At 42.1% G+C, this 13,748-nt stretch overlaps 1 protein-coding gene across 1 annotated transcript in view; it reads right to left on the bottom strand.

Annotated features, from left to right (window-relative positions):
- Positions 1 to 13,748, bottom strand: part of LOC121880076 (CAP-Gly domain-containing linker protein 3-like) — a 184,445-nt gene that overhangs the window by 43,191 nt on the left and 127,506 nt on the right. The window lies entirely within an intron of this gene.

A 13,748-nucleotide genomic window follows, 5' to 3' on the forward strand; every position in this document is an offset into this window, starting at 1 on the left:
CATCCATGAATCTATCTAGCCTCCTTTTGAAACTTTCCAGAGTTCCCGCACTTACTACAAAGTTGCTAACCTTGTTCCACTCGTCCACCACCCTATTTGTGAACCAGTTTCTTCCTATCTCCCTCCTAAACCTAAACTTATCCAACTTGAATCCGTTGCTCCGAGTCCTATCCTGCTCGGATATTATAAGAACTTTACCTATATCCCCTTTATTGATTCCTTTCACCCACTTAAATACTTCTATCATATCTCCCCGCACTCTTCGTCTTTCTAGGGAATGCAAGTTAAGTTTCTTTAACCTATCCTGATATGGAAGGTTTCTAAGTCCCGGAATCATTTTTGTCATTCTTCGCTGCACCGACTCTAGTGAATTTATATCCATTCTATAATAGGGGCACCAGAACTGGACCGCATAATCGAGGTGCGGCCTGACTAGCGCAAGATATAGTTGCAATAAGACCTCTGCACTCTTGTTACTTACACTTCTAGATATAAAACCCAATACTCTGTTTGCCTTATTTCGAACATTAACGCACTGTTTTCTAGGCCGTAGGTCCGGGCTTACAAGAGCTGATAGCTCCTTTACAAGAGTGATGCACGAGTGGCACATTCCCAGCGAATTGTATTCTTCGTCTTGGTTTCCTTGGTGTACATATATCCTTCATAGCAGAGTTTCTGGCCTCCCTTGTTGCTCTTGATGAGTTCCATGGGTGAATGAAAAGTAATACTGATAAGAAGACCATACAACAAACTTGTATATACCCCCTTAAGCTGTCATGCCAACTTAGCCTGTCACAAATCGTTAGAGTTAATCGAGTTAATCTGACAGGTCAGGTCAGTCCAGGTGGCTACTCTGAGGTCAGATTAACTCAAGATGAGGTCCGCTTAAATTCCAAACAGGTAACAGTTCTCAAGGTCTCCCAGAAATTAGTACAAATTTAGATGAAGAGTATAATTATTTTGTAGACACCCTTAAGGAAATTCAAAGAGATTACACCCCTATGAAACAATTTAGGTCAACCAAGAACGAACCAAAATGGATGAACAGTAGGATTAAGCAACTTACGTTCTTATGCTGTTATGGAACAACAATCATAGGTGTTATTATTTTGTGTTTTTTTTGCGACACAAAAATTGTATACGATACCTTAATACAATACAATATAATATAATATCATATTATTAATATGATAACAGGCGAATGGTCTTTACACCTAATCTTATTAATTAATCTTATATGAGGCTGGGTTTTTGTCCACTTTTGGGATAAGAGGCTGGGATTTTGTCCGCTGGGATTTTGTCCACTGGGTTTTTGTCATGGAATCGGTACAGCCTACCATCTCTACTGCTGTCCAATGTCACATCTTTATGCAGCAAGGTGGAGGAGGTCAGTGTCACAGTGAAGTCAGTTGGTGCAGGTATTGTGGCGATTACCGAGGAGTGGCAAATTGTTCCTGAGATCTGTGCTATAGAAAACTATGAGTTATTTCACCACCTTAGAAAGGACAGGAGAGGTGGTGGTGTAGTTCTGTATTGTCGCAGTGACCTCAAACCATCACCCCTAGGTGTTAATGTACCTGAAGATGTAGAAGCCTTGTGGGTTCAGGTCACTCCCACCTCCCACCCCCGCCAGCTTGCCTCCCTCATTGTCTGTGTATGCTATCATCCCCCCCGCGCACCAACCGCCAATGTACTGATTACTCATATTATAGACACTGCTGACTCCCTGAGATCCAGATTTCCATGTGCTAAACTAGTGATATGCGGTGACTTCAATGAGTTAGACATCAGTGACATCACCCAACACCTCCACCTTACACAAATAGTTGACTTTCCCACACATGGCAATGCCACCCTTGACCTCATCATGACTGATCTCGGTAACCACTACCTTCCCCCCCAGCCGCTGCCTCCCATGGGACGCAGCCCCCACCTGTCCCTGCTGTGGTCACCTACCCCCACCTTCTCACCACCGCCAGTTGCCACCAGGACTTTCCGACCTACCCCAGACTCTGCTATGCGGCGTTTTGGACAATGGATAACCCGGTATCCCTGGACTGAAGTGATCACGGTAGACGATGTGCAGAACAAGTGGGATAATTACCTGGACACTATCACCAAAGCCTACCACCACTTCTTTCCAGCCAAAACACTGAGGATCCACCCCGATATGTCCCGTGGATTACACCCCGCATAAAAAGGCTTATTGAGCAGCGCAACAAGGCATACTACACCAACAACTGCCTGTACAAAAGTCTACGTAACCAGGTCATCAGGGAAATCAAGTCTGCCAAGAAGACTTATAATCCCAGGAAAGTGCACGGCCTCAAGGAAGTCGGCATCGGTCAGTGGTACTCCAAGGTAAAAGGTCTCTGTGGTCTCAACCGTCAGTCTCCCACACTTCCTTTCATCTCACATTTACCTAGTGAGGAGGCAGCTGAGATAATTAATAACCACTTTGCTACCATATGTCATACCTTACCCAGTCTTGACCTCACTCTCCTCCCAGCTTACTTACCTTCCCCCTCCCCCTTCCCAGTGTTCAACCATATGAAATCGCCAACAAACTCCTGAAATTTAAATCCAAACGCTCCACGACCCCAATTGACCTCCCAATCAAAATATACAAGGAGTTTGCAGTCGAACTTGCCACCCCCCTCTGTTCTATTATTAATGCATCCCTCAGACAAAGCAAATGCCCTAATGAATGGAAAACCGCATTTGTCACCCCCATCCCCAAGGTCACCACCCCACAGTCCCCTAACGACCTCAGGCCAGTTGCCATTACCCCCATACCCAGTCTACTTTGTGAGGACTTTGTTTTTGAGTGGGCATTTGCCAGTATCTATCAGTCAATTGATTCACAGCAATTTGGCAATATGAGGACCTCCTCTACATCACACTGCTTGGTGAGCTTTCTGGATTTTCTGCACAAAAACTTGCAGAAACGTAAGACATCACTGGCCGTTGCCCTTGTGGACTTCAGGAAGGCCTTTGACCTTGTTGATCACTGCACTGTTATCAACAAGGCTATTGCACTAGGGCTGCCCACCAACCTGGTCTCATGGCTCACTGATTTCTTGAGTGGACGTCGCCAAGCAGTGAGGTATCAGGGCTTGGTCTCTACATTCCAACACCTCACCTGTGGTGTTCCCCAGGGGACCAAGATGGGACCACTGTGCTTCCTCATCCTGATCAACGACGCTCTATCGGACACTCCTCACAGGTGGAAGTACGTGGATGACTGCACTGTGGGGGTTTCAGTGGACAACACCGCACCAGACTACTCATCGCTCCAAGGCACCCTGGACAGGCTACAGGCATGGACTACGGAGAACAAGGTCACCATCAACCACACCAAAACCGTAGTCATGCACATCAATACCGCCACCACTCCAGTGCAAGCCCCAGCAGTCACAGTGGGTGCCCATCCTCTCCAGCTGGTGCAGTCTGCCAAACTCCTGGGTGTAACTATAGACAACAAACTTGACTGGAAGGCCCATGTAAATAACACAGTCAAGGCAGCCTCGTGCCGTCTCATGCTGCAGACTTAGGTCGCCGGGACACCACGCCAGAGCTGAGGACCTCTGCAACGCCTTTATTCTCCCCAAACTAACGTGTCGTCGCCAGCCTGGTCGTCTTCTCTCAACTCCACCCAACTACATCAGCCTAGAGAGTACAGAAAAGGGCCTGCAGAATCATGCTCGGCACGAGAATACTCCGGCTACCTGCTTGGCTCTCTCTCCCACCCTGTGATGCCATCCCTCGGTGACCTCTACCAAGCACTGGAAAGGTTTTGGCCGTTGACTACTGCACCGCCATCGCCACCTCCTGCAGCCCCCTACCCAACTCTGCAGTCATACTACATAAGTTCATAGATGGAAACTGGCCCGGGCCTGGCCAGCCCATACTGGGCAGTCCCGTTTACACCCCAACCCCTATTGCTCATATAAGCATCCAACCTATATTTGAAGCTATTCAAGCGTATTCAGGTAATATTTGGTAACTTGTTACATTCATCCACTACTCTGTTTCAAACCAGTGTTTACCTATTTCACGCCTAAATATAAATTTGTCTAATTTAAAACCATTGTTACAGGTTCGCTCCTGGTTGGATAGTTTGATACCTTTGCTTAATGTCACTTTGCTTAGCCCTGCCTTCCGCCCATACACCTCCTAATGAGTCTTCCCCTCGCTTTCACGTCTCAAGTGCAAGTCAAAGATACTTTAACCTGTCTCTATACTCAAGGTTCCTAATGCCAGGATTGATCTTTGTCATTCTCACTGAATTCTTTCCCAAGGATTCTATATCCATTCTCTAATACCCAAGTGATAGAACTAAGACTTCCATAATCCCAGGTGTGGTCTCTGAGCCGATACAGTTTAGGATGACCTCGCTAGTCTTGTAACTAACACTCCTTTATACGAACCAAGTGCAGTACTTTATTAGCCTTATTCTGAGCAAAAACACATTTACTTACAGCTTAAGAGTTCCTACTTGTCATTACTCCTAAATCTCTCTCTACGGTGGATTTCTCTGTAATATTGTTCATCTGGTATCTGGTTTCATTTACATCTCTATACTGAGTACTTTACATTTGTCCATTGAATTTCATCTGTTTTTCAGACCATTCAGAAACATTTGTTTAGATCTTCCTCATAAATTTTTGGTCCTCGTCATTTAATAACACAGCCTATTTAGTGTCATCAGCAGAATTTGCTTATGTTGCTGTCTATGCCGATATCTATGTCGTTTTATGTATATAATAAATAATAATGGTCAAAGTACTTCGGGCCTTGGGAACTCCACTTGTGACACGTTGCTCCAGTGGGACTTAGATGCCGTGTGCTCACTTCGCTGTTTCCGTCCTGTAACACGCCCTAATCCATTTAAGGATATTACCTTTGATGCCATGTGCTTCTACCTTTCTAATTAGTCTTTCGTGAGGACTCTGTCGAAGGCTTTGCTAAAGTCGAGATATACCACATCATAATTGTGCCCTAGAGTCACAGTTAACTGGTGAAAAGAATGTTAATAGATTAGTTAGACATGAGCGTCCGCTTGTGAAGCCATGCTGGGAATCATTGATCAATCAATTATACTTCTCAGGTGATTTCGAATAAGTTTGAAATGATTGCTTCCAGTAATTTGCCTACTATTGATGTTAGACTGATTGGGCGGTAGTTGAGATGATCTATCCCCTTCTTGGCTCAGGTATTACATTCGCTATCCTCCAGATTCACCAATTTACTACACCTGTTTTTAGAGGACATGTTAAACAACTTTGCTAAGGGCATACTAAGCTCTTCCTTACATTCCTTTAATACTCTTGCAAATATCTCATCGGGACCAGGTGACTTATTAGGCTTTAGTTTGTCTATTTGCTTACTAACATCGTTACTAGTCACTACTATCTCCTTAATTTGTTTTCTTCACTATCTGAATAAATTAATTGCCCCAGGTATCATGTTTAAATTTTGGTGGTGAAACTGTTGGAAAAATATTTATTCAAATTATTGCTCATTTCTCTGTCATTTATCAGTGAGCTCACGGTATCTGACAGTATTGGTCCCAATCTTTTCTCGTGTTTTAGTTTGATACATTTGGTACAGAATCCTTTGGGTTTGTCTTCGCCTCCCTTGCTATCCTTACCTCGATATTTCTCTTGGCTTTCCTTATCTCAGTTTTAACCCTATAGCCAATACCTATAATAATAATCCAAGTGCATTCGCCACGATTTATCCTTCTACCTATAGCCTTCCTTTGGCCATTATGTTCTTTAAAATAATTATTTATCCACTTAGGGTTAATGTTGTCACGATCTGAGTTTTTTGTATGGTACATGTTCTGCCTTTGTGCATTAAGTAACTCATTATTTAAATTGTCATTAGACTCGGCAATCTCAGATCTCGTTATCGAATTAAGTGTCATCTGTCAGGTTCATGGCCATGTAGCTACCCCTCTCTCAGCTCTTTAAACTGTCAAAGTTTGCCCTTCTGAAATCTGGTACTCCAGTGGAATTTTCCTTCATCTGCCTGAAAATCTAACTGGAATCTAATTTCTTTGTGATAAGCTCATTTTAAGAGTTAGACACTACCTCGATATTGCTAATGAAGGTTTTCTATTTTGACAGAACTAAATCGAGTATATTATTACCCCGGGTGGGTTTCGGTTATATATTGACGAAAACAGTCCTGGATCGTCTCGAGAAAATCCTCCTGATTCTGAGTTACCTGTAAGGTCAGTCCAATCTATTTGGACAAATTAAAGTCACTACTATACAGACTTTGTTGTGTATGGAAGCCCTGCATTTCATCCCAGATAAATCGCTCATTGACTATCAAGATTGGGAGGGTCTATATATTACTCCTGTGATTAATTTTTCCCTACCGCCGATTAATTCTATCCAAGTGTTTCTGTATTCCGCTCAGTTTTTATTTGTATTTCACACTTCAGATTATCCTAACATAGATTGCTACTCCGCCTCGTTTCTGGTCTGAAAATTAATTTATAATATTGGAATTTGTTAATTTTACCACCACACCACCCCGTTAAGTACTGTACTGCGGTGTCCCTCAGGACTCATTTAGTTTAAAACTCGGGTTGAAACACGACGACCCTCTTCAAGGGAAGATGTTGTTTAATAATACGGGCGTTAGTCATCGTACTCAAGGGGCTAAGTCATTGTACTCAAGAGCTGCCTTCGTACTCAAGTGGCTAAGCCATCGTACTCAAGGATTTAGTTATCATACGCAAAGGGTTAAGTCGCCGTACTAAAGGGTTAAATGAATAGACTCGAACAATCTTCCTCAGCCTGTTATAAACATCGCGGACGAATGGACCCAAATTAACCCGATTTAGACTAAGTTCATCCTAAATCACCAGCGGCCCTCACAGTGTTGGTAAGAAGTGCCAGAAACGTCAATATTATTTAGATAGTAGACATAAAAATGGAAATGCATTACCTATAAAACCAAACATAAACTAAAAAGGAGAAGTAATTTTAATTATTCTATGTTATCAGGTTCGATCATAAGATTTCGTCGTAGTACCGAAATTTTATGAATGTACGCTCAGTGAAAACAAAAACAAAGTACAGGTTGTTAGAGGCAAAACACATGTCACCTTGTTACGAGAGATAGGCTAAACAGCTGGGCAAAACAAGAGGGTTATACTGACAAACATGAAGCCAAACTCACCCCTGAAAAACAAACTCTTCTCTCGTGGAAACTAGGATATCAATTTCTATCTTAACTCGTGATGTTGAACCGTACCCCCTTCCTCTCCGTCGTCACACACACACACACACATCCACAATACACAATAAAATTAAATGATCCTTTACCTTAAGTCTTGAAAATAAAAAGAGATAATGGAAATGTTTGTGTCCGGTGGGTGTAGCAGATATCTCCTGTTCCTCTACACCTGACCTGACGCGCTACCCAGATGGACCAATACAAGACACAGACAGACAGACATAGATATAATATCACACACACAACATGCATACACATACAAAAAAATTTAATACGTGTAATGACTGTCTGGTTTGGTAGAGAATCAGTGTTTAGTTTCGTCCTTCTTAATTATTCGTGTCTTTCTTTATCCTTTAAACCCTTACACGAAAACAAAACTCTCTCTCTCTCTCTAACCTACTCAAATAAAACAAAGGCAATTTCGAGAGTTACAAAAACACATTATCTCGGTACTGCTGGAGACATATAGCTTAGTGGGCGGGATTATAGCGTCTGACTGTAAGATGTATTTGCGGGAGGGAAGGAGGAGGAGGAGGAGCAGGAGAAGGAGCAGGAAGATACGAGTTTGGAGAGAGAGAGAGAGACTGTGTCGACATGTTCGTGTGTGTCAGAGAGGAAGGATGGTAGGATAAGATTTGGAGGCGTGGCGAGGACTTATGGTCGGCGCGGGACTTGCAATGGCACCAGCACCACTGTCTAATACTCTGCCCTGGCACCACACTCGGCCTGGAACCCCACTCGGCCTGGGACACTATGCCTTGAGACCCACACTGCCCTGAGACCAACACTCTGCCCTGGGACCCACACTCTGTCCCAGGACCCCACACCTCTGCCCTGGGACCCCACACTCTGCCCTGGGACCCCACACTCTGCCCTGGGACCCCCACTATGCCCTGGGACCCACACACACTGCCCTGGGACCCCACACTCTGCCCTGGGACCCACACTCTGCCCTGGGACCCACCTCTGCCCTGGGACCCACCTCTGCCCTGGGACCCACACTCTGCCCTGGGACCCTCCTAGGACCCCCACTCGTAGTATGGAAGGTTTAAATGCTGCCTTGTTTCCCAATACAACGCTCTCAGATCTTTGTTTAAGTACTCGAGTCTTTTGTTTCAGTGATGTTGATTCTAGAAATGGAAGAGGTGTTGGAGGCTTTTGTTGGAGGGTGATATTGCCTCTTATAGAGCCAGGTAAATACACACACACACACACACACACACACAAACACACACACACGCACACACACACACACACACACACACACACACACACACACACACACACACACACACACACACACACACACACACACACACACACGCACACACACACACACACACACACACACACAGAACTTTCCAGCAAATTAAGAAGAAAAGAAACTAAATGCAACCCAAGATACAATTGTATATTAGAATTTTACCAGGAAGAGCCGACCAAAGAGTTAGCGTGAGCAGTTTTCGTCGGATGAGTTTTCTCAAGCGCTTGTCGTGTTTATGACTACAACTGTGAAAAGACAAACGAAATATTTCCTGAGAGTTGTAGGTGAAGGAGAAACGGAGGGAGAATAAGAAGGAGGGAAAGGAGGAAGAAAGGAGGAAGAAAGGAGGAGGAGAAAGGAGGAGAAAGAAAGGAGGAGGAATGAAAGGAAGGAAGGAAGGAAAGGAAGGAAGATAAAGGTCTTGGTTACTATATAAGCCTTACAGACGCTAATCGTTTCAAATAAGGTATAAGAATAATAACAAATGGGATGTGGGTTTATTATGGATAACAGAGACGGAAGAAAAGTACCCGTACAAGAAACAAGAACATAAGAACATAAGAACATAAGAAAGTGGGATACTGCAGGAGGCCGACTGGCCCATACAGGGCAGATCCTTTACACCATCCCAGCACTTCCATGTGCCTATCCAACTTCGTCTTGAAGCTCCTAGCGTCCCCGATCCTACTATAGCACTCCGGTAGCTATTCACATATCCACAACTCTATTACCAAACCAGTGCTTGCCTATATCCTTTCTGAATCGGAATTTATCTAATTTAAAACCATTTGTTCTAGTTATTTCGTTATTACTGAGCTTCAGAACATCTTCCATTTTACTTGTTAATCCCACTTTACCCACTTGTACACCTCTATCATATCTCCCTAACTCTACGCCTCTCTAATGAATGTAAGCCCTAAGCTTCAGTCTTTCTTCATATGGAAGGTTTCTAATATTATGGATCATTTTTGTCATTCTTCTTTGTACTCTCTCCAAAGAATCTATGTCCATTCTATAATAAGAACACCAGAACTGAACCGCATAATCCATGTGTGCCTCACTAATGCTAGGTAAAGTTTCAAGATAACGTCAGCAGTTCTGTTACTCACAGACCTAGATATGAACCCAGAATCCTGTTTGCCTTGTTGCGAACGCTAATACACATTGTTTTCTAGGTTTCAAGTCGTTGCTACTAACATACACCTAGATCTTTTTCACAAACCAGGTTTCTATTTCCAAGTGTTACCTAGTTTAAACTTAACGTTTGTATTCGTCTTCTATCGCGTCGCATCAGTATTAAAATTCATTTGCCAGTCTACTGACCACTCATGAGGTATCTAGATCTCTTTGAAGGTGTTCAAAGTCACTATCTTAATTATCCTCTCCCCATTTTGGTATCATCTACCAGGTACTAATCCCTACAGATTATGCTAAATCCAAAGATCATTAATGAAACCGCCAACAACAGCAGAGACTGCATGCAGATCCCTGGGGAACTCCGCGCAGCCGCACCCCAGTCTGACTTTAATCCATTTATACTGACTCTTTGTTTCCTACCAGTTAACCATGACCCTAATCATTTTAATACTGATCCACCTTTTCCATGTGCTTCCTTCCTTATCAATCTCTCATGAGGAACTCTATCGAATGCTTTACTGAAATCTAAAAGCAATTATATCTTCATGACTTATCGTATCTACCGCTTTAATCACTTCTGAGAAAAAGCTAAGCAAATTGTGAGACAAGAACGTCCTGGGTGAACCCGTGCTGGAAAGAATGAATCGAGTTGAATGACTTTCGGAAGTCAGCTTCTGATTTTTGTAGCAATAATTGACTCTAGCAACGCCTGATTGACGTGAGACTAATGAGTTGATAATTTGATGCTTTCTGATTTATCACCCTTTTGAAAAATCGGAACTACATTTGCAAGTTTCAAAGCTTCTGTACTAGGCCGATTCTAATAAACTTAAATAAAACTGCTATTGGATTGCTCAACTCATCTCTACATTCTTTTAATATTCTACTTATATACCTCGTCTGGACTTCCAGAGCGATTTATGAAACTCCGGTTTGTTAATTACTTTAAGCACATCGTTACTAGTAATATTGATATTCATCAACATATTTCTATACTGTCGTTTATATATACCTTATGAACTTCTGCCGACTGTACGGTTTCATTTTGTATGAATACCCAGGCAAAAATGACTATTTAACGTACACACATTTCCTAACTCATCATCGATCATTTCTCCTGTCGTAGTTTTAAAGGACCCTATTGTATCTCTAACCTTTGGTTATACAGTTGATAAAAAAGCTTTGGGGTTATTTTTCGATTCGTTTTGCCTACCTTGATTTATAATTTCTCTTTGCTTTCACTAATTTCTGTTTTTTACCTGTCTTGTTAGAGTTCTAATCATGCTCTTAAGTAAGTGATTTCGCCTTTCTTAACTTTTCTATATACTCCTTTCTTTTTCCCTAGAATCTAAGAGTCCTTATTCATCCATTTTGGTTGGTTCCGTATCGATCTGAATTTTTTCTTTTAGGATGTGTTTATTTTTGAGGCTGTTGATTGTCGCAATAAATTGTTCATAAGTAGCTGCTAAATTAAATTCAGGGGTTATCCCGTCTAAGTTGACAGTTTCCGGAAGTGTGGGGATTAATCTTTTGACCATAGGGTCATCTGGTCTCCTTATGCTACCGTAAGTACCGTAGTGGGATGTTAATATTATAAAGAATTACCAAAAACATCGTGGAAATGGGTGGAGAGAATAGGTTAAGGGTCGTGAACGTGTGCTGTAGACACAAGGACTGGGAATCTATGGAAGACGTAGCCACAAGCCAGAAACACTACGGAGAACAACGATGGTCCTGACGATGTCTCCATGGGGCATCTTAACACTACAGGGGTTCAACAACACTCCGCTGGACAAAGCAATGAATATATGACCACGATAACCCAGATACGTGCTAAACTAAAAAATAAAACAGCGTGGAATATAATTAACACCCTTTTAAAAGTTAACATTAATCCTAAGCCTAGAGTAATACAATAGCATCTTTCATTACAGTGACATCGTAAAGACTTGCATCAATGGTAGCCAATGAAGAATAATTCTGTAGCTATTATGGCTTATGACGTTACCAGTCATTAAGTATTATTGTGCTGGACTCGCAATGTTACGGAAGGCAGACAGAAGTCTTGATCACATAATTATGAAAAAGAAAGAGACCAAGCAAACAAGCAGGCAATACAAAAGGATAATAAACTAGTGACGAAAACTTGCTAATAAATAACGAATAAACGGTGTATAAGGCAGGCAAGAAGGACAAAAAATAGAAAATGAAAAGAATAAATTAGTAACAGGAATCAACATAGCCAAACAATTTAATTAACTCGGCAATTAGGGACATCCTCTAAGACGCAAACGGGCACAGGACTGATGTGAAGGCGGCAGGTGGTGGTTTTGCGCGTTATACCGATCCGGGGAGTTAAGAAGGGTGAAGACGAGCCAGGGAACGATCCTATATCACTGTAACCACGGTACTTGAACACGAACATGACCCTGACCTTAAACTTGTCCTAACTTGTCACGTACTGTATGTAACTCTAACTATCCCTAACCCAATCTATTTATTTCTAATATTGGCTTCACCCTATGCTTTATCGAAACTAATCACTTCCTCATGATGTAACAGTCCATGACTTTGCTGTGACATGCGGCCTGTCTGGCGCTACCTATCCTAAACCTAACCTAAGATACTACCTGTAACCTTACTGACCTATCTGTACCCTACCCTATCCTTAACCTAAACTAACTCAACCCATCTCTAACCTAACCTAACCTAAGATACTACTTATACCTCCTATCTTTAACTTAATCTATCCCTACCCCTAACGTGAACTAAGTAATCCTGTCCTGAACAAAACCTATCATAACCTATTCTCTCTACCCTACCCTGGCCTACCCTACCCTTAGCTATCCTAACCATACCAAGGCCGCAGCAATACTATTAAACTTCATGGTCGGTCCGGTTCTGGGTCTGGCTCACTCACCACCTATAAATCATATCACCTGAACTTTCACTAATTTCTAAGACATTTTTATCCACATACATCAGTTCACATGCAACTTTTATGACCATTAAAGATATATATTCCCGTATTTATGAACTAACATATTTACCACATTTAACACATAACCAGTTCACACACACAAGTTATGAACTCCTTTAGTGCCCGTATTAGGGTTAACTACATAAAACAAAACATAATACACATGCCGACGTGAACATGAACGCGTCTGTATGCATTTTTGCATGAATACGAATATCTAGTAATACATACATTCACGTGCAATCAATCGTACATACATATACATACGATCATATATATATTCGCATACACAAATACGCACACAAACATTTATATATACACACTCGTATACACATACGTACATGAACACACAATAAGCAAGTTATCGACACTCCTTACAAATAATATACATACACCTGTAACGACTTGTAGGAAACGCTGCGTATCTGATTTCACTGGAATATATTAAATTAAGAAATCCCCCCCCCCCCGTGACATGTGAAAATATAAATGACAACACATCTGAGAGAGAGAGAGAGCATAAGAACATAAAGAGTCTGCAATAGGCCGGTTGGCCTGTGCATGGCAGCTCCCGTCGAGAGTTACTACCACTCTCTATCATCCATGAATCTATCTAGCCTTCTTTTAAAGCTTTCCAGAATTCCAGCACTTACTACAAAGTTGCTAAGCTTGTTCCACTCGTCCACTACCCTATTTGTGATCCAGTTCCTTCCTATCTCCCTCCTAAACCTAAATTTATCTAACTTAAATCCGTTGCTCTGAGTCCTATCCTGCTCGGATATTATAAGAACTTTATCTACAGTATATCCCCTTTATTGATTCCTTTCACCTACTTAAATACTTCTATCATATCTCCCCGCACTCTTCGTCTTTCTAGGGAATGCAAGTTAAGTTTCTTTAACCTATCCTGATATGGTAGGTTTCTAAGTCCCGGAATCATTTTCGTCATTCTTCGCTGCACCGACTCCAGTGAATTGATGTCCACCCACACCGCCAGACTTCCCAAAGTAACATCTAATCTCACTTACAGAACCACGAGGGAAAAATTATATAAACGTTGACATCAAACAAACTCTCCTAAAAGTCACCATAAAAAGAGTTAACACTGTC

The sequence above is a fragment of the Homarus americanus genome, unplaced genomic scaffold (genome assembly GCF_018991925.1).
Source record: "Homarus americanus isolate GMGI-L3 unplaced genomic scaffold, GMGI_Hamer_2.0 scaffold30108, whole genome shotgun sequence".
Classification (NCBI taxonomy): Eukaryota; Metazoa; Arthropoda; class Malacostraca; order Decapoda; family Nephropidae; genus Homarus; species Homarus americanus.